Raw genomic sequence first — 19,558 nt, forward strand, 5'->3', positions numbered from 1 at the left:
AAATATTGATTCATTGAGGTATGCTGATTTTCCAAATCTTAATAGATTTCATTATACAACGTTAAAAATTCCCATTAGTTAATATCACCAGTAGTCTCATCAGGAGACTCTTGTAGTATTGGAAAACTGTCCATCTGACAGTATACAAATTTTCCAAAATTCTAATTTTTGCTTGGAAAGCTCAAATTTTGTCATTGGCAACAAATATGGTCTGATGTTTTCATTGAAGTTACAGCCCAATTTGATTAATTTTGAGAAAATATGTAGTGTATACAAAGGTTAATCAAAGTATTAATACTAATTTTTGGCCAGGTGCAGTGGCTCAGGCCTGTAATCCCAGTACTTTGGGAGGCAGAGATGGGTAGATCACTTGAGGTCAAGAATTCAAGAACAGCCTGGCCAACAGGGTGAAACCCCATCTCTAAAAAATATATATATATATATGTGTGTGTGTGTGTGTGTGTGTGTGTGTGTGTGTGTATATACACATATATATACACACACACACACACACACATACACACACATACACACACAAAATTAGCCAGGTGTGGTGGCACACACCTGTAGTCCCAGTTACTTGGGAGGCTGAGGCATGAGAATCACTTGAACTTGGGAGGTAGAGGTTGCAGTGAGCAGATATTGCAACACTGCACTCCCTCCTAGGCAACAGAGTGAGACTCTATCTCAATAAATAAATAAACAAATAAATATATAAAAATAAAAGTAATTTTTACTTCCTATCGAAGACATAAGCAAACCTGGCATTATTGCGAGTGTGTAATGGTGAAAAAAATACAATGAGTACTGTGGTAGGCAGGATAGTGGCCCCCATGAGATACCTACATCCTAATATGTAGAACCTGAGACTATGTTATGTTACATGGCCAAGGGGAATTAAGGTTACAAATGGAATTAAGGTTGCCAGTCAGTTTACCTTAATATAGTGAGATTATCTTGGATTATCCAAGTTGTCTCAATGTAATTACAAGGGTTCTCAAAAGTGGAAGAGGGAGGAGAAAAAGAAATCTGAATAATGCAGTGGGAAAAAGACTCAATCCATATAGCTAGCTAGAAAATGGAGGAAGTGGGCCACAAGTCAAGGAATGAGGGCAGCCTCTAAAGCTGTAACATACAAAAGAAACAATGATTTATCCCCAAAATCTCCAAAAAGGAATGAAGCTCCGCTCACTACTTGATCTTAGCTTTGTGAGGCCTGTTTCAGACTTCTGACCTAGACAACTGTAAGATAATAATTTTGTGTTTTTATGCCGATAAATTTGTGGTGATTTATTATAGCAGCAATAGAAAGCTAATATAACTTCTTGTTTTTTGTTTGTTTGTTTGTTTTGGAGATGGACACTTGCTGTGTCACCCAGGGTAGAAGGCAGTGGCATTATCTTGGCTCACTACAACCTCCGTCTCGTGGATTCAAGCTATTCTCCTGCCTCCGCCTCCTGAGTAGCTGGGATTATAGGTACCTGCCACCAGGCACAGCTAATTTTTGTATTTTTAGTAGAGGCAAGGTTTCACCATGTTGGCCAGGCTGGTCTTGAACTCCTGACCTCAGGTGATCCACCTGCCTCAGCCTCCCAAAGTGTTGGGATTACAGGCATGAGCCACCGCACCCAGTCTGATTTCCTAAAGTGTCACAGATTTTGCACTTTTAGTGCAAATGTCAATATAGCAAAAATGACATATAATGTTTTGTTGTTATAAAAATAGTTTTGACCTTGCACACCACCTGAAGGAGTATCAGGACTCCTTCAGAAGTTTGTAGATTATACTTTGGGATCTCGTATATAACTTCATACTTTCTTTGTGCCAGCCACTAGCCTGGGAAATGGGATATAAAAGTTAAGAAGGTATGGTCTTGTTTTAAGAAGATTATATAGTCTAGTGGTTGAGAAAGTGATATGGTTTGGACATTTGTCCCCTCCTATTGGGAGGTGTTTGGATCATGGTGGCAGGTCCCTCATGAATGGCTTGGTGCCCTCCATGTAGTAATGAATTCACTTGAGAGCTGGTTGTTTAAAAGAGACTGGTACCTCCTCCTGTTTCTTGACCCCTCTCTTGCATGTGATACACAGGTTCTTGCTTTGCCCTCTGCCATGACTGTAAGCCTCCTGAGGCCTCACCAGAAGCTGAGCAGTTGCTGGCACTGTGCTTGTACAGCCTGCAGAACCACGAGCCCCCACTTTAATATGTTTGTTTGTTTTTTTCTGGTAAATTTCTTTAAGTTCCTTTAGATGCTGAATATTAGATCTTTGTCAGATACATAGTTTCCAAATATTTTCTCCCATTCTGTAGGTTATCTGTTTACTCTATTGATAGTTTCTTTGTCAAAAATCACATAGTTGTAGATATGCGGCCTTATTTCTGATATGGGCTCCCCATTCTGTTCCTTTGGTCTGTGTGCCTGTTTTTGTACCAATACCAAGTTGTTTTGGTCACTGTTGCCTTGTAGTGTAGTTTGAAGTTAGGTAACACCGTTCCTCCAGCTTTGTTGTTTTTGTTTAGGATTACCTTGCTTATTCAGGCTCTTTTTTAGTTCCATATAAGTTTTAAAATAATTTGTTCTAGTTCTGTGAAGAATGTCATTGGTGGTTTGATAGGAATAGCATTGAATCTATAAATTACTTTGGGCAATGTAGCCATTTTAATGATATTGATTCTTTCTATCCATGAGCATGGGATGTTTTTCCATTTGTTTGTGTTTTCTCTAATTTCTTTGAGGAGTGTTTTGTAATTCTCATTGTAGAGATCTTTCACCTCCTTGGTTAACTGTATTTTTAGGTATTTTATTTTTGTGGCATTTGTGAATGGGATGGCCTTTCTGATTTGGCTCTCAGTTTGGTTGTTGTTGGTATATAGGAATGCTAGTGATTTTTGTATGATTTTGTATCCTGAAACTTTGCTGAAGTTGTTTATCAGCTGAAGGAGCCTTTGGGCTAAGACTATGGGGTTTTCTAGATATAGAATCATGTCATCCGCAAACAGGTAGTTTGACTTCCTCTGTTCCTATTTGGAAGCCCTTTATTTCTTTCTCTTCTCTGATTGCTCTGGCTAGGACTTTTGATACTATGTTGAATGGAAGTGGCGAGAGAGGGCATCCTCATGCCAGTTTTCAAGGGGAAACTGCTTCCAGCTTTTGCCCATTCAGTATAATGTAGGCTGTGGGTTTGTCATAGATAGCTCTTATTATTTTGAGGTATGTTCCTTCAATACCTTGTTTATTGAGAGTTTTTAACATGAAGGGATGTTGAATGTTATCAAAAGCCTTTTCTGCATCTATTGAGATAATCATGTGGTTTTTGTCTTTAGATCTGTTTATTTGGTGAATCACATTTATTGAGTTGAGTATGTTGAACCAACCTTGCATCCTGGGAATGAAGCCTAGTTTATCATGTTTCATAAGCTTTTTGATGTGCTGCTAGATTTCAGTTTGCAAATATTTTTTTGATGATTTTTGCACTGATGTTCAGCTAGAATATTGGCCTGAAGTTTTCTTTTTTTGCTTTGTCTCTGTTAGGTTTTGGTATCAGGATGATGCTGGCCTCATAGAATGAGTTAGGAAGGAGTACCTCCTTTTCAATTTTTTGAAATAGTTTTAGTAGAAGTGATACCAGCTCTTTGTACATCTGGTAGAATACACCTATGAATCCATCTGGTTCTGGGCTTTTTTTGGTTGGTAAGCTATTTATTACTGCTTCAATTTCAGAACTTCTTATTGTTCTGTTCTGGGATTTAATTTTTTCCTGGTTCAGTCATGAGAGGATGTATGTCTCCAGGAATGTATCCATTTCTTCTAGATGTTCTAGTTCATTTACATAGAGGTGTTTATAATATTCTCTGATGGTTGTTTTTATTTCTGTGTAGTCAGTGGTAATGTCCCTCTTATTATTCCTGATTGTGTTTGTTATTTCTGATTGTGTTTGTAATCTTCCCTCTTTTCTTCTTCATTAATCCGGCTAGCCGTCTATCTATTTTTTTAATTTTTTTGAAATCCGGCTCCTGGATTTGTTGATCTTTTAAATGGCTTCTTTTCTTGTCTCTATCTCCTTCAGTTCAGCCCTTATTTTGGTTATTTCTTGTCTTCTGCTAGCTTTGGGATTTGTCTGCTTTAGGTTCTCTAGTTCTTTTAATTGTAATGTTAGCTTGTTAACTTGAGATCTTTCTAGCTTTTTGATGTAGGCATTTAGTGCTATAAATTTCCCTCTTAACACTGTCTTAACTGTGTCCCAGAGATTCTAATACATTGTATCTTTGTTCTTAGTTTCAAAAAACTTTTTGATTTATGCCTTTATTTCATTATTTACTCAAAAGTCATTCGGGAACATGTTACTCAATTTCCATGTAATTGTATCATTTTTGAGTGTTTTTTGTTTGTTTGTTTGTTTGTTTGTTTGTTTTTGAGATGGAGTCTCACTCTGTCGCCCAGGCTGGAGTGCAGTGGTGCAATCTCAGCTCACTGCAACCTCCGCTTCCTGGGTTCAAGTGATTTTCCTGCCTTAGCCTCCCAAGTGGCCAGGATTAAAGGTGCCCATCACCATGCCCAGCTAATTTTCATATTTTTACTAGAGACAGGGTTTCACCATGTTGGCCAGGCTGGTCTCAAACTCTCAATTCCTGACCTCAGGAGATCCACCCATCTCGGCCTCCCAAAGTGCTGGGATTACAGGCATGAACCACCATAAGTGAATTTTTTAGTCTTGAGTTCTAATTTGATTGTGCTGTGGTTTGAGAGACTGTTATGATTGCAATTTTTTTTGCATTCACTGAGGAGTGTTTTACTTCTGATTATGTGATCAATTTTAGAGTAAGTGCTATGTGGCAATGAGAAGAATGTATGATTCTGTTGTGTTTGAATGGAGAGTTCTGTAGATACCTATCAGGTTTATTTGATCCAGAGCTGAGTTCAGGTCCTGAATATCTTTGTTAATTTTCTGTCTTGTTCATCTATCTAACATTGTCAATGGGGTATTAAAGTCTCTCATTTATTATTGTGTAAGAGTCTAAGTCTCTTTGAAGGTCTCTAAGTACTTGCTTTATGAATCTGGGTGCTCCTTTGTTGGGTGCATATATATTCAGGATATTTAGCTCTTCTTATTGAATCGAACCCTTTACCATTATGTAATGTCCTTCTTTGTCATTTTTTAATCTTTGTTGGTTTGAAGTCTCTTTTGTCAGAAACTAGGATTGCAACACCTGCTTTTTTCTGTTTTCCATTTGCTTGGTAAATTTCTCTCCATCCCTTTATTTTGACCCTATGTGTGTCATCGCATGTGAGATGGGTTTCTTGCAGGCAGCATACAATTGGGTCTTGGTTCTTTATTCAGCTTGCCACTCTTATGTCTTTTAATTGGGGCATTTATCCCATTTACATTTAAGGTTGATATTGTTATATGTGAATTTGATCCTGTCATCTTGATGCTAGCTGGTTATTATGCACACTTCTTATGTGGTTGTTTCATAGTGTCATTGGTCTGTGTACGTTAGCGTGTTTTTGTAATGTCTGGTAGTATTTTTTCCTTTTTACATTTAGTGCTTCTTTCAGTAGCTCTTGTAAGGCAGGTATGGTGGTAACAAATTTCCTCAGCATTTGCTTGTCTGAAAATGATCTTATTTCTCCTTCACTTATGAAGCTTAGTTTGACCGGATACAAAATTCTGGGTTGGAATTGCTTTTCTTTAAGAATGCTAAATATTGGCCCCCAGTATCTTCTGGCTTGCAGGGTTTCTTCTAAGAGGTTCACTATTAGTTTCATGGGCTTCCCTTTATAAGTGACTTTTCTCTCATGCTGCCTATATTAGTCAATTTTCACGCTGCTATAAGGACATACCCGAGGCCAGATGCAGTGGCTCACACCTGTAATCCCAGCACTTTGGGAAGCCGAGGCAGGTAGATCATGAGGTCAGGAGTTCAAGACCAGCCTGGCCAAGATGGTGAAACCCCATCTCTGCTAAAATTACAAAAATTAGCCTGACGCAATGGCAGGCACCTGTAATCCCAACTACTTGGGAGGCTGAGGTGGGAGAATCACTTGAACCCGGGTGGCAGAGGTTGCAGTGAGCTGAGATCATGCCACTGCACTCCAGCCTGGGTGACAAAGTGAGACTCTGTCTCAAAAAAAAAAAAAAAAAAAGGCATACCCAAGATTGGGCAATTTACAAAGGGAGGAGGTTTAATTGACTCACAGTTCCTCAGGAAACTTACACTCATGGTGGAAGGTGAAGCAAACACTTCTTTTTTCACAAGGCAGCAGGAGAGAGAAGAATGGAAGGTGAAGCAAACACTTCCTCTTTCACAAGGCAGCAGGAGAGAGATGAGAGCCAAGTGAAGAGGGAAGCCCGTTATAAAACCATCAGATCTTGTGAGAACTCACTCACTATCATGAGAACAGCATGAGGGTAAGCACTCCCTTGATTCAATTACTTCCCAGAGGGTTCCTCTCACAACACGTTGGGATTACAAGAACTACAATTCAAGATGAGATTTGGATGGGGACACAGCCAAACTATATCACTGCCCTTAACAATTTTTCTTCCATTTCCACCTTGAAGAACCTGATGATTATGTGTCTTGGGGAAGATCTTCTCATGGAATATCTTTTTTTTTTTCTTTGAGACAGAGTCTTGCTAAGTTGCCCAGGCTAGAGTGCAGTGGCACGATCTCGGCTCACTGCAAGCTCCGCCTCCCAGGTTCATGCCATTCTCCTGCCTCAGCCTCCCGAGTAGCTGGGACTACAGGTGCCCGCTACCACACCTGGCTAATTTTTTTTGTATTTTTAGTAGAGATGAGGTTTCACCATGTTAGCCAGGATAGTCTTGATCTCCTGATCTCATGATCCGCCTGCCTTGGCCTCCCAAAGTGCTGGGATTATAGGCGTGAGCCACCTCGCCTAGCCTTCTCATGGAATATCTTACCAGGGTTCTCTGCATTTCCTGAATTTGAATGTTGGCCTATCTAGCAAGGTTGTGGAAGTTCTCATGGATGATATCCTGAAATATGTTTTCCAAATTGGTTCCATTTGCCTCAGTTCTTTCAGGTACACCAATCAGTCATAGATTTGATCTTTTTATGTAACCCCATATTTCTCGGAAATTTTGTTCATTCTTTTTATTCTTTTTTTCTCTGTTCTTGTCTACCTGTCCTCTTTCAGAAAGACAGTTTTCAAGTTCTGAGATTCTTTCCTCCTGTTGGAGTATTCTGCTATTAATACTTTTGATTGCATTATGAAATTGTTGTATGGTGTTTTTCAGTTCTATCCGGTCAGTTATATCCTCTATCCTGGATATTTTGTCAGCTCCTGCAATGTTTTATTGTGATTTTTAGCTTTCTTGCATTGATTTAGGACATGCTCCTTTAGCTCAATGGTTTGTTTTTATCTACATTCTGAGGTCTACTTCTGTTCAGCCATATCAGCCTCAGCCCCTTTCCAAAACCTTGCTGGAAAGGTGATGTGGTCATTTGAAGGAGAGAATGGACTCTGGCTTTTTTTGAGTTTTCAGCATTCTTGTACTGATTCTCATCTTTGTGGGCTTTATCTACCTTTAATCTTTGAGGTTGCTGACCTTTGGATGGGGTTTGGGGTTTTTTCATTGTTGCTGTTTTCTTTTTTAAGAGTCTGACCACTTTTCCATAGTGCTGCTGCAGTTTGCTGGGCATCTGCTCCAGTCCCTAGTTGCCTCAGATCTTCCAGTATCTGGAGGTATCACCAGTGAAGGCTGTGAAATAGTAAAGATGGCAGCCTACCCCTACCTCTGGGAGCTTTGTCCCAAGGGGTACAGACCTGTTATTGGCCCAAATGTACATGTAGGAGGTAATTGGAGACCCCAGTTGGGGTCATCCAGCCAGGAGGAACAGGATCATGGGGATCTGCTCTACTTTAGTAGAGCAGCCATGCTGTGCTGCAGTACTCTTTCTGCCCCCGCATCAGGTTGGGCTTTCCGAAGCCTAGAGGCTGGAATAGCTAAGTTGCTGAAACACCTAAGTTGCTGAAACAGCAAAGATGGCGGCCAACCCCTCCCTCTAGAAACTCTTTCCCAGGAAATTTTCAAACCTCTGTGGGCTAGAGAATGTCAGTGGGAGTGGCTGGAGTCCCCCATTTAGGAAGTCCCATCCAGTGAGGAGAAACAGATTGGGGACCCACTTAAGGAAGCAATCTGGTCACACTTTTGTAGAGTAGCTGTGAGGTGCTGTGGTACTACTTCCACTCCCAGGTGGTTTGGACTCTCTTAAGCCCACAGACTAGAATGGCTGAGTTGTCCAAGCAGCCTCAAGTATTCCTTTATAGAAATGTAAACAGATTAACACAGAGAGGTAAGTGAATCAGTGATGGCAGACAGCACAGAGTGACCAGCACCCTAACAGAGGCATAATCAAGTTATGGTGGAATACTAAATATATATTGGAGAAAGAAAGAGACATAATCCTTCTCTTTATGTGTTTTCAGTTTACTGAGATGACAAAAATGATTATAAAATACATTAAGGTATTAAGGAAATATAAGGAATATATATATATATACACATAAGGAAATATATAAGGAAGTATAAGGAATATAATATATATAAGGAAATATAAATATAATAAGGAAATATAAGGAATATATATATGAAACTATATAAGGAAATATAAGGAATATAATATGCTATTAAGGAAATATCCCCACTGATGGGACAGGGAAGAAATGTTTATAATTCATCAGCTGTGTATGAGGGTTTCAATTTCTCCACATTCTCCCATCACTTGTTATTTTTGTCTTTTGATTATAGACGTTCTAGTGAGTTGTGAAGTGGCAATACTTCCCCAAATTAATCTACAGATTTAATGCAATTCCTATTTTAAAAACTCAGCTGATATCTCATGTGGTCTCAATTTGCATTTCTCTAATGATGTTAAACATTTTTTCATGTACTTATTGGCCATTTGTATATCTTCCTTGGAGAAATATATATTCAAATTCTTGGCCATTTTAAAATTGAGTTATTTATCTTTGTATTGTTTAGTTGTACTAGTTCCCCCCTTTTTTTGGAGGGGGTGGACAACACATGACAGTATTGATCTTAATCTAGAGTTTCATAGTAAACTTGCTAACCTAAATCAGATTACATTCCTCTGAGCTCCAAAACCTCTGCGGCATTCCATTGCCTCCTGCAGTCTTACTGGGGCGGAGAATGCTGTGAAGATTTTGTACTAGTGCTTTATGTATTCTGGGATACATGATTTGCATATATTTTCTCCTATTCCATAGGTTGTCTTTTCACTTTGTGGATAATCTTTGAAACACAGCAGTTTTGAATTTTAATGCAGTCCAATTTATCAATTTTTTTCTTTTGTTGATTCTGCTTTTGGTATTACATTAAGAAACCATTGCCTACTCCAGTGTCAAGAAGATTTCCACCTTTGATTTGTTCTAAGAATTTTTGCATTTTAGTTCTGAAAGTTTTTGATCAATTTTGAGTTTTTTTTTTAATATCTTGTGAGGAAAGAGTCCAAGTATAATTCTTTGTATGTTGATATTTAGTGTCTCAGCAACATTTTTTGAGAAGACTAATATTTTCCCCGTTAACTTTTCATGGAACCCTCATCAAAAATCAGTTGAAATACAAGAAACTCCATAGCAAAAAAAAAAAAAAAAAAACCCAAATAATCAGATTTTAAAATAGGCACAGGATCTGAATAGGCATTTCTCAAAAGAAGTTATACAAATGCCCAATAAGTATATGAAAACATGCTCAACACCACTAGTCATCAGGGAAATGCAAATCAAAATCACAATGAGGTAGCTTCTAATCCCAGTTAGGATGGCTATTATTAAAAAGACAAAAAATACCAAATGCTATCAAAGATGCACAGAAAAGGGAACTCTTACATACTGTTGGTGGGAATATAAGTTAGTACAATCATGATAGAAAACAGTATTCAGCTTTCGAAAAAGAAAAACTGAAAATAGAACTACCATATGATCCAGCTGTCCCTCTACTGAGTATTCATCTAAAGGAAAGGAAATCAGTATATTGATGAAATACCTTCACCCCCATGTTTATTGCAGCACTATTCACAATAGCCAAGATATGAAATCAACCTAAACGTCTATCAGCAAATGAATGGATAAATAAAGTGTGGTATACAGTCATGCGCCACATAACGACATTTTGGTCAACTAAAGACCACAAATATGATAGTGGTCCCATATGATTATCATGGATCTGAAAAATTCCTTTTGCCCAGTAATGTCATAGCTGTCATATGTAGTGTAATGCATTACTCGTGTTTGTGATAATGCTGGTGTACACAAACCTACCAGTTTTATAAAAATATAATTATGTACAAAGCATACAATGCATAATAGTTGATAATGATAATAAATGACTGTGTTACTGGTTTATGTATTTACTATATATTTCATTATTATTTTAGCATATTCTTCTTCTACTTATAAAAAAGACTGTTAACTGTAAAACAGTTAACAGCTTCCCTGTAAAACAGCTTCAAGCAAGTCCTTCAGGTAATATTCCAGAAAAAAAGCATTGTTATAGAATATTCCAGAAAAAGGCATTGTTATGCTCCCTATGCTTGTTATTGCCCATGAAAACCTTCCAGGGAGACAAAATGTGGAGGTGGAAGTCTGTGATATTGATCACCCTGACCCTGTGTAGGCCTAGGCTAATATGTGTGTGTGTTTCTTATTTTTTAACAAAATAGTTTCAAACATTAAAAAAAGTCTTAAAATATTTTTTAAAGACTTATAGAATAAGGCTATAAAGGTAAATATTTTGTACATTGTGTTTTATGCTAACTGTTTTTACACAAAAGTAAAAAAATAATTTTAAGTTTATAAAGTAAAAAAGTTACAGTAAGCTAAGGTTAATTTATTATTGACAAAAGAAAAATACTTTTTACAAATATAGTGTAGCCTAAGTGTACAGTGGTTAATAAAGTCTACAGTAGTGTTCAGTAATGTCCTAGGCCTTCACATTCACTCACCATTCACTGACTCACCCAAAGCAACTTCCAGTCCTATAAGCTCCATGAATGATAAGTGCCATATACCAGTGTACCATTTTTTTGTCTTTTATACTATATTTTTACCATACCTTTTCTATGTTTAGATACACAAATACTTACCATTGTGTTACAATTGCCTGCAATATTTAGTACAGTCATATGCTGTAACAGTTTGTAGCCCAGGAGCTGTAAGCAATACCATTATAGCCTAGGTATATAGTAGGCTATACCATTGATGTTTGTGTAAGTACACTGTATGATGTTCATACAATGAAAAAATTGCCTAATGATGCACTTCTCAGAATGTATCACCATCTTTAAGTGACACATGACTATATACAGAATGGGATATGTTTGTCTTGGATATCAGGGTAGTACTGTCATTGTAGAATGTCTTGGAAAGGTTTCTTTCCTTTGTTTCCTGAAAGAGCTATTAATTACTTTCAAACACTTTTATGCATCATATGAAATGTGTAATATTGTGTTTTTTCTTTAATTCAGTAAAATATATTTTCTTATACTGCTGTCACTTTTTTTGGTGCATTGGTTATTTAGAAGTGTGCTCTTTAACTTCCAAATATTGAGGGTTTTCCCAGATTTCTTTCTGCTATTGATTTCTAATTTAATTCAGTTGTGCTGATAAAACATATGTTTTATGATTATATTCTTTTAAAATTTATTGAGACTTGTTTATGACCTAGGTACGTGGTCTATTTTGGATAATGTTCTTGATGGTTGCCCAAAAATGTGTATTCTCAGCCAACATCATACTGAATGGCCAAAAGCTGGGAGCATTCCCCTTAAAAACTGGCACAAGAAAAGGATGCCATCTCTAACCACTCTTGTTCAACATAGTTTTGGAAGCCCTGGACAGAGCAATAAGGCAAGAGAAAGAAAGAAACAGCATCCAAATAGGAAGAGAGGAAGTCTTACTATCCCTGTTTGCAGATGACATGATTTTATATGTAGAAAACGACATAGTCTCAGCCTAAACACTCCTTTAGATGATAAAATAACGTCAGCAAAGTTTCAGGATACAAAATCAACATATAAAAATTACTAGCATTCCTATATACCAACAACAACCAAGCATGGTGCCAAATCAGGAACACAGTCCCATTCACAATTGCCACAAAAATAATAAAATACCTAGGAAGACAACTAACCAGGGAGGTGAAAGATCTCTACAATGACAATTACAAAACACTGATGAAATAAATCAGAGATGACACAAATAAATGGAAAAACATTCCATGCTCATGGATTGATAGACTCAATATCATTAAAATAGTCATACTGCCCAAAGCAATTTACAGATTTAATGCTATTCCTATCAAACTACCAATGACATTCTTCAGAGACTAGAAAAAAACTATTTTAAAATTCCTATGGAACAAAAGGAGCCCAAATAGCCAAGGCAATCCTTAGCAGAAAGAGCAAAGCCAGAGGCATCAAGTTAGTCAGTTTTAAACTACTACAGGGCTACAGTAACCAAAACATCATGTTACACTATAAAAACAGACACATAGACCAATGGAGAAGGATAGAGAGCCCAGAAATAAGGCCACACACCTACAACCATCTGATCTTTGTCAAAGTTGACAAGAACAAGCAATGGGGAAATGACCCCTATTCAATAAATTGTGCTGGGATAACTGGCTAGCCATATGCAGAAGTTTGAAGATGGACCCCTTACTTATATGATGTACAAAAATCGACTAAAATGGATTAAAGACTTAAATGTAAAACCCAAAACTATAAAATCCCTGGGAGAAAACCTAGAAAATACAGTTCTGGTCATAGGAAGTAGCAAAGATGTCATGACAAAGATGCCAAAAGCAATTGCAAAAATTGACAAATAGTACCTAATTAAACTTAAGAGCTTCTGCACAGCAAAAGAAACCATCAACAGAGTAAAAAGACAACATGCAGAGTGGGAGAAAATATTTGCAAACTATACATCTGGCAATAAAGTCCAGGCTGAGGTGTTCTCAGATGGAGATGAGGAACTTGTTGGGAACTAGAGCAATGATAACTCTTGTTATACTTTAGCAAAGAGATTGGTGGCATTTTGCCCCTGCCCTGGAGATTTGTTGAACTTTGAACTTGAGAGAGATGATTTAGACCATCTAGTGGAAGAAATTTCTAGGCAGCAAAGCATTCAGGATGTGACCTGGATGCCCTTAAAAGCATTCAGTTTTATATAGTCACAGAAAGATGGTTTGGAATTGGAACTTATTTTTAAAAGGGAAGCAGAGCATAACAGTTTGGAAACTTTGTAGCCTGCTGATGCAATAGCAAAGAAAAATGCATTTTATGAGGAGAAATTCAAGCAGCTGCCGAAATTTGCGTAAGTAAGGAGGAGCCAAATGTTAATCGACAAGATAATGGGGAAATGTCTCCAGGGCATGTCAAAGATCTTCACAGCAGCCCCTCCCATCACAAGTGGGGAAGCCTAGGAGGAAAAAATGGTTTCGTGGGCTTGGCCCATGGCTTTGCTGCTGTGTGCAGTCTAGGGACTTGGTGCCCTGTATGCCAGCTGTGGCTAAAAGGGAGCAACGTACAGCTCAGGCCGTTGCTTCAGAGGGTGCAATTCCCCAAGCCTTTGCAGCTGACACATGGTTATCAGCCTGTGGGTGCACAAAAGTAAAGAATTGAGCTTTGAGAACCTCTGCTTAGAGTTCAGAGATGTATGGAAATGTATGGGTGTCCAGGCAGAGGTGTGCTGCAGGGGTGTGGCCCTCATGGAGAACCTCTGCCAGGGCAGTGCAGAAGGGAAATGTGGAGTGGCAGCCCCCACACAGAGTCCCCACTGGGGGACTACCTAGTGGAACTGTGAGAAGAGAGCCACCATCCTTCAGACCCCAGAATGGTAGATCTGCCAACAGCTCGCACCTTGCATCTGGAAAAGCAACAGACACTCAACGCCAGCCTCTGAAAGCAGCCAGGAGGGGGACTATACCCTGAAAAGCCACAGAGGTGGAGCTGCCCAAGGCTGTGGGAGCCCACCTCTTACATCAGCATGCCTTGGATGTGAGACATGGAGTCAAAGAAGATTATTTTGGAGCTTTTTTTTTTTTTTACCTACTATTTTTTTATTTGAGTCAGGCCACTTAATTAAAATAAGTCCAAATGTGACACATGATAACACTCATTTTAAATAAAAACTACAATCATGATTTGACTTCTCCAAATGCATGTTCTCTCAGGTAGTCCATCCAAGCATCCTTTGTTGACAGTGCCATAGAGTTCCATTCAAACCAAGGAATCTGAATTACATGATAGCCCAAAAATTCCAAATGTCATTTTTTCATAGCAGATTTTCCTTTTATGTGAAGGATATTTCTACAAAATGCTTTTGAATCCAAAAATTCCAAAGCAATCCTTTCAGCTCCTGGTGGCAGCCTTGATCCAACTATTTCAGTATTTGATTCCCAGGGCATTTCTGGTAGTTGTCCCAATGTTATATTATGGCTTCCATAAAGAAGAGATTTTTTTCTTTCTTCCAAGATACACTCAAAATCTACTGTATGGTAATAAGGAGTAAGAACTGAGGCTTTTACACAATTGATTCCTCCTAGTACCTCTGCTAACATTTTATAAATCTGCTGTTGTGCTACATTCATGCCGGCAATACCTTTATTATATTGCTGACAGAAGCAGTCGAGAAACCATGGGATCTGAAACTCAGGGCATTCCAAGCAGACTGATCTATTTAGTTCCATAAGACAAAACTGGACTCTTGCACTTAGAGATGAAGATAAAATTTCAAGTTGAGAATCCAGTCTAGCTAAGAATTTGATGTTAAAATTACCTTTAGCAGATATTCAGGAAAATATTCAAGTGTGGCCAAAGAGAAACCAAGAAACACTAACATAAGAGGATCCAATATACCTAAGTAAGAATTAAGATGTTGCACGCAAGTTCCAAAAACCTCATCCCTTTGAGGTGGATCATAGTTACAAATTCTGAATGGAAGAGTAATAGCAAGGATTCTAAATGGGTGGATTTATTTGGGTCACACTGTGGTAAAACTGCTTCAATTCGGGATATTCCCACTTCGTCCAAATGAGGAGAAGGGAGCAGGGAAATAGCAGAGGCCAGAATGGACATCTCAGTTGGTATGAAACTAATTTTCAAATAACTAAGCAGTAATTCTCCAAGTTTCACAAAAAAACTCCCTACTTTGGAAATGCAGAAAAGTCAATGCTTGAGTTATCTTCAACAACTCTAATCGTTTATAGTTATCCAAATGTTTGTGCAGAACTGAAGCAACTCTTTAAATCAGACATGAATTTCTGCTTTCCTTATCTTCCATTGCTCCCAACACTACCAGGGCTTACTCGTTGGTTAGCTCCTCTGACATCAATAACATAGTTGATTTAAGTTGTTTCTTTTCTTCAGGTCCTGCAGTGGGTCCCAATGCTACAAAAAACTTTACAAAGCTTTCTAATAGTGGTTGATAATGATATCTAACGTTTCGAAGAAACTGTACCATTCTTTTTGCAACGTTGACCTCAGAAGAATCTGTGGTGTCAAAAACAAGTTCCGTTTTGTTCAGTTGTTCCTGAAAATGTCGTGATATTAAAGAAGATATGTTGACCATCAAGACAGACAAGGAACTTAAGTTCTGGATGGTTTCCAAGTTCCTATGGACAATATCAGCTATTTTTCCCATTAATGGACTAAAATACAAATGCTGATCTGCTAAGCAAGAGGAAAATTCTGACAGCAGTTTAATATCAAACCTTTCTAACCTACCCCATGCTTCTGTAACTAGTGCTTCAACTAGCGGATCGTGGGCCTCACCAGCAAACTGTTGTGTGATATATAACACATTCACCAGGGTATTGCCATTCATTAATTTGAATTTATTTGTAGCTAAATTATGAAGAGTAAGAAATTGAGAATGGTCTCTGACATACTCAACATTTTTTAATAGACTGATCTTCTGCTTTTGAAGCTTCCAAAGTATATTAAATGTACATCCCACTTGTTTTTCTGAAAGTATGATTTTGTTTCTTTCAATAAAATCAAATATTTGCTCCTCATCTATACACTTATTCATCTGAATAATGAGTGGTTCACAACTGATGAGTCGAAATTGAAACACAGTCCAGGAGAATGGACAAAGAGCTCTTAGCCGAAGCATATTTGTAACCAATGGGTCTAGGCAAACAGATGTTTTTTGATTTACATCACAAATTTTCTTAGGTAAACAAAACCATCTGCAACTAGTTGTCAGGTGCAACAAACAGGGATACAAGGAACTGTTTTTCCTTCGTGTATTTTGCTCCCATTACGATAACTGTAAACCCATTCCAATGTACAGCTTCAGCAAGGTTTTCCATCATCACACTGCAACTTTTCTGGAGGCTCCTGGGGTTATGAGAGCTCAGAAGTCAGGGTTATTCCTGGTCCCAACATGGAATGCAACTGTCTTGGTTGTCTCACCCAACCCTCATATCCCAGGAGTCATAGCCTTTCCTCGAGAGACATCACCTTTCCCATGATAGAGCTTGCCCCCAGACCAGGAAAAAATGCCCAGCGAGAGCAGCATGCACTGCAGAAGTCACCTATTTTGAAGCTTTAAGATTTGACTGCCCTGCCGGATTTTGGACTTGCATGGGGCTTGTAGCTCCTTTGTTTTGGCCAATTTCTCCCATTTGGAATGGGTGTATTTACCCAATACCTGTACCCTTACTGTATCTAGGAAGTAACAAACTTGCTTTTGATTTTATACGCTCATAGGTGGAAGAGATTTGCCTCATCTCAGGTGAAACTTTGGACTGTGTATTTTTGAGTTAATGCTGAAATGAGTTAAGACTTTGGGAAACTGTTGAGAGGCCTGATTGGTTTTGAAATGTGAGGACATGAGATTTGGCAGGGGCCAGGGGCAGAATGAAATGTCTTGGCTGTGTCCCCACCAAAATCTCATCTTGAATTATAGCTGCCATAATTCCCACATATCATGGGAGGGACCCAGTAGGAGGTAATGGAATCAAGGGGGTGGGTCTTTCCCATGCTGTTCTCATGATACTAAATAAGTCTCATGAGATCTGATGGTTTTATAAATGGGAGTTCCTTTGCACAAGCTCTCTTGCCTACCATCATGTAATATATGCCTTTGCTTCTCCACCTTCCACCATGGTTGTGAGGCCTCCCCAGCCGTGTGGAACTGTGAGTCCATTAAACCTATTTTTCTTTATAAATTACCCAGTCTCGGCTATTTCTTTATAGCAGTGTGAAAATGCACTAATACAGTCTCTAATGTGAAAAACCATTTTTTCTTCGAATGTCAGTCAAGTAGTCCTTCGCTATGCATTCATATTAGAAAAAAGAAAATCTAAAACTACATAGAATTTATTTGGATAACACTGATTTTACTGGTATACTTTGCTTTAAATGAATAGATTGGGAATGATCAGTATGCTAAAGTCAGCTAAAGACCAGAATGAGGCAGGCTTTTTTGGGGGGTACCCATGCCCATGCTTTCATAGTTTTGTAGACATTTAATTCATGTCTTGAAGCATATCATTTCTTTCATTTATTTCCCTTTACCCACAGTCAGATCTTTAATTAAAGACAAAGAAAATACAAAGTAGTGGCTTGCACTAAAAGGTAAGGAAGGGAGATTCATTGTTTCTTGAGCAAACCTTCAATTGATTGTGTTTTTTAGCCTCACTTTTTACTCCACTCTCTGCCATGGATATCAGGTCATTCTTTTAATTACAGTCCTCTTTGCATACATTTTAGAGTTTGGCTTTTTCTATTCTGTTTCTTCTGTGAATTCTCTTTCATCTGTCTGTGTTTTATAAATTTGTGATGATGACTCTTCATTTTTGTGGGTTTATATTTCTCTTCTCCATAATATAACTTCTTTACCTTTTTAAGGTATATCTGGAGGGACAGAAGGAAAATGTATGCTGCTTGAGCTTCCTAACCAGAAATTTTGTTCACATAATTTTAAACAGTTTTAATGTAATGTGTACTTGCTTTTTAGTCCTGTTTTCCTCTCCTTTTAAACATTTTCTACATTGCTCTCCTTTTTCATAATTGCTGTTTGCAGTAGATTATGGAAATATTTTTAAAGAAACTGTTTTTATTATTATGGTTATTATTATTTTAGTTACTACTTTTTTCTCTTTATGCATTCCTTTATCCCAGCATCACACACATTTGCCTTTCCTTAGATAACCAATGTTACCAACATTGACAATGTGTGGAATAGTAAGTCTAATTGTTTCCTTTGTCAAATAATTGAAAGCTATGAAGAAGCACAGTTTGCTTTAAAGCCGGCTGACATTGTCATCAAGAAAGCAATTTCAGTTATGTATTGATTTTACAAGAAACCTTGTGATTTCAGCTATGGGGTATAGGTGATTTGCAGTATCTCAGTAATGGCTTCCTCACATTGGCATCCTCACCTTAGTTCTTAGATTGAATGGAACCATTTTCCTCATGATAATGCCACTGTTTCCTTTTGCTTTTCAACTACTTCTCAGTGTGGCTGTTGTCCTTGAGAGTTCATGTCCGTTTCTGATTAAATAACTGGAATTTGGCTTGGGATAATGACTGTTAGTAATATTTAAGGACTTGTATACCAGACACCATAGAAAGACAGGCAATATGAGGACAAATAAATGGTATAAGAAACCATTGGAGGCTGAGTGCTGTGTCTCATGCCTGTAATCCCTGCACTTTGGAAGGCTGAGGCGGACAGATCACTTGAGGTTGGGAGTTCGAGACCAGCCTGGCCAACATTGCGAAACCCCATCTCTACTAAAAATGCAAAAATTAGCCAGGTGTGGTGGCGCATGCCTGTAGTCCCAGCTACTCTAATGGGGAGGCTGAGGCAGGAGAATCACTTGAACCTGGGAAGCAGAGGTTGCAGTGAGCCAAGATCACGCCACTCCACTCCAGCCTGGGTGACAGAGTGAGACTCTGTCTCAAAAACAAAGAAAAAAAGAAACCATTGGAGTCCACCTCATATCCATTTCCTAGAAAATCTAACCTAACCGAGAGATCATGTTGGCTGATCATAGATAACAAAATAGCCATCTATTTCTATTATTTCATGCATTTGCTGTTTGACCTTTTTTGCTTTTTTTTTTTTTAAAGTGAGACAGGATAAAGTACAGATTTTGGAAATAAAGAAATAAAGCTCATTATTTGTGCATGATGTAAAACTACTGGAAAAAATAAGAGTTTATCAAATATCCTGGATGAACACATCAACCTACCAAAATTATACACATAATACATATATACAAAAAAGGGAAAAGTTTTTACAAAGAGATATAATCAAAATATGGAGTGCCTAGAAATAAATATAACGAGATGTACAAAACTCCCATGGGGAAAATAATAGAGCGTTACTTTGTAATATTAAGACCTCAATAAGTGAAATTATATACAACAGACATGATTTGGAAAACTCAATGCTATACATTTGCCCAACTTTGATAGAGATTCAAAGCATTCTCTGTCAAATTCCTAACTCTCTTTGTTTTGGTGAGGAGGGTCAAACACTTGAAAAAAGATT

General features: G+C 38.0%; 1 protein-coding gene and 1 pseudogene across 15 annotated transcripts in view; one reads left to right on the plus strand and one right to left on the minus strand.

Moving 5' to 3' along the window:
• The window catches only part of KIAA0825 (KIAA0825 ortholog), a 462,297-nt gene that overhangs the window by 9,805 nt on the left and 432,934 nt on the right, over window positions 1–19,558 (plus strand). For 3 of the 15 annotated variants that reach the window (XM_063604390.1, XM_055112206.2, XM_063604392.1), the window contains exon 3: window positions 10,426–10,513. The exons of 10 other annotated variants lie outside the window; for them this stretch is intronic. The gene's annotated coding sequence lies outside the window, so the exon portion shown is untranslated. Of the gene's footprint in view, window positions 1–6,262; window positions 6,411–10,425; window positions 10,514–17,076; window positions 17,194–19,558 lie in introns of those variants that run through there. 2 more of the 15 variants (XM_055112205.2, XM_063604386.1) reach the window with 2 other exon arrangements.
• On the minus strand, window positions 14,039–16,165 carry LOC103786806 (FAST kinase domain-containing protein 1, mitochondrial-like; annotated as a pseudogene).

The sequence above is a fragment of the Pan paniscus genome, chromosome 4 (genome assembly GCF_029289425.2).
Source record: "Pan paniscus chromosome 4, NHGRI_mPanPan1-v2.0_pri, whole genome shotgun sequence".
In the NCBI taxonomy this organism is placed as follows: Eukaryota; Metazoa; Chordata; class Mammalia; order Primates; family Hominidae; genus Pan; species Pan paniscus.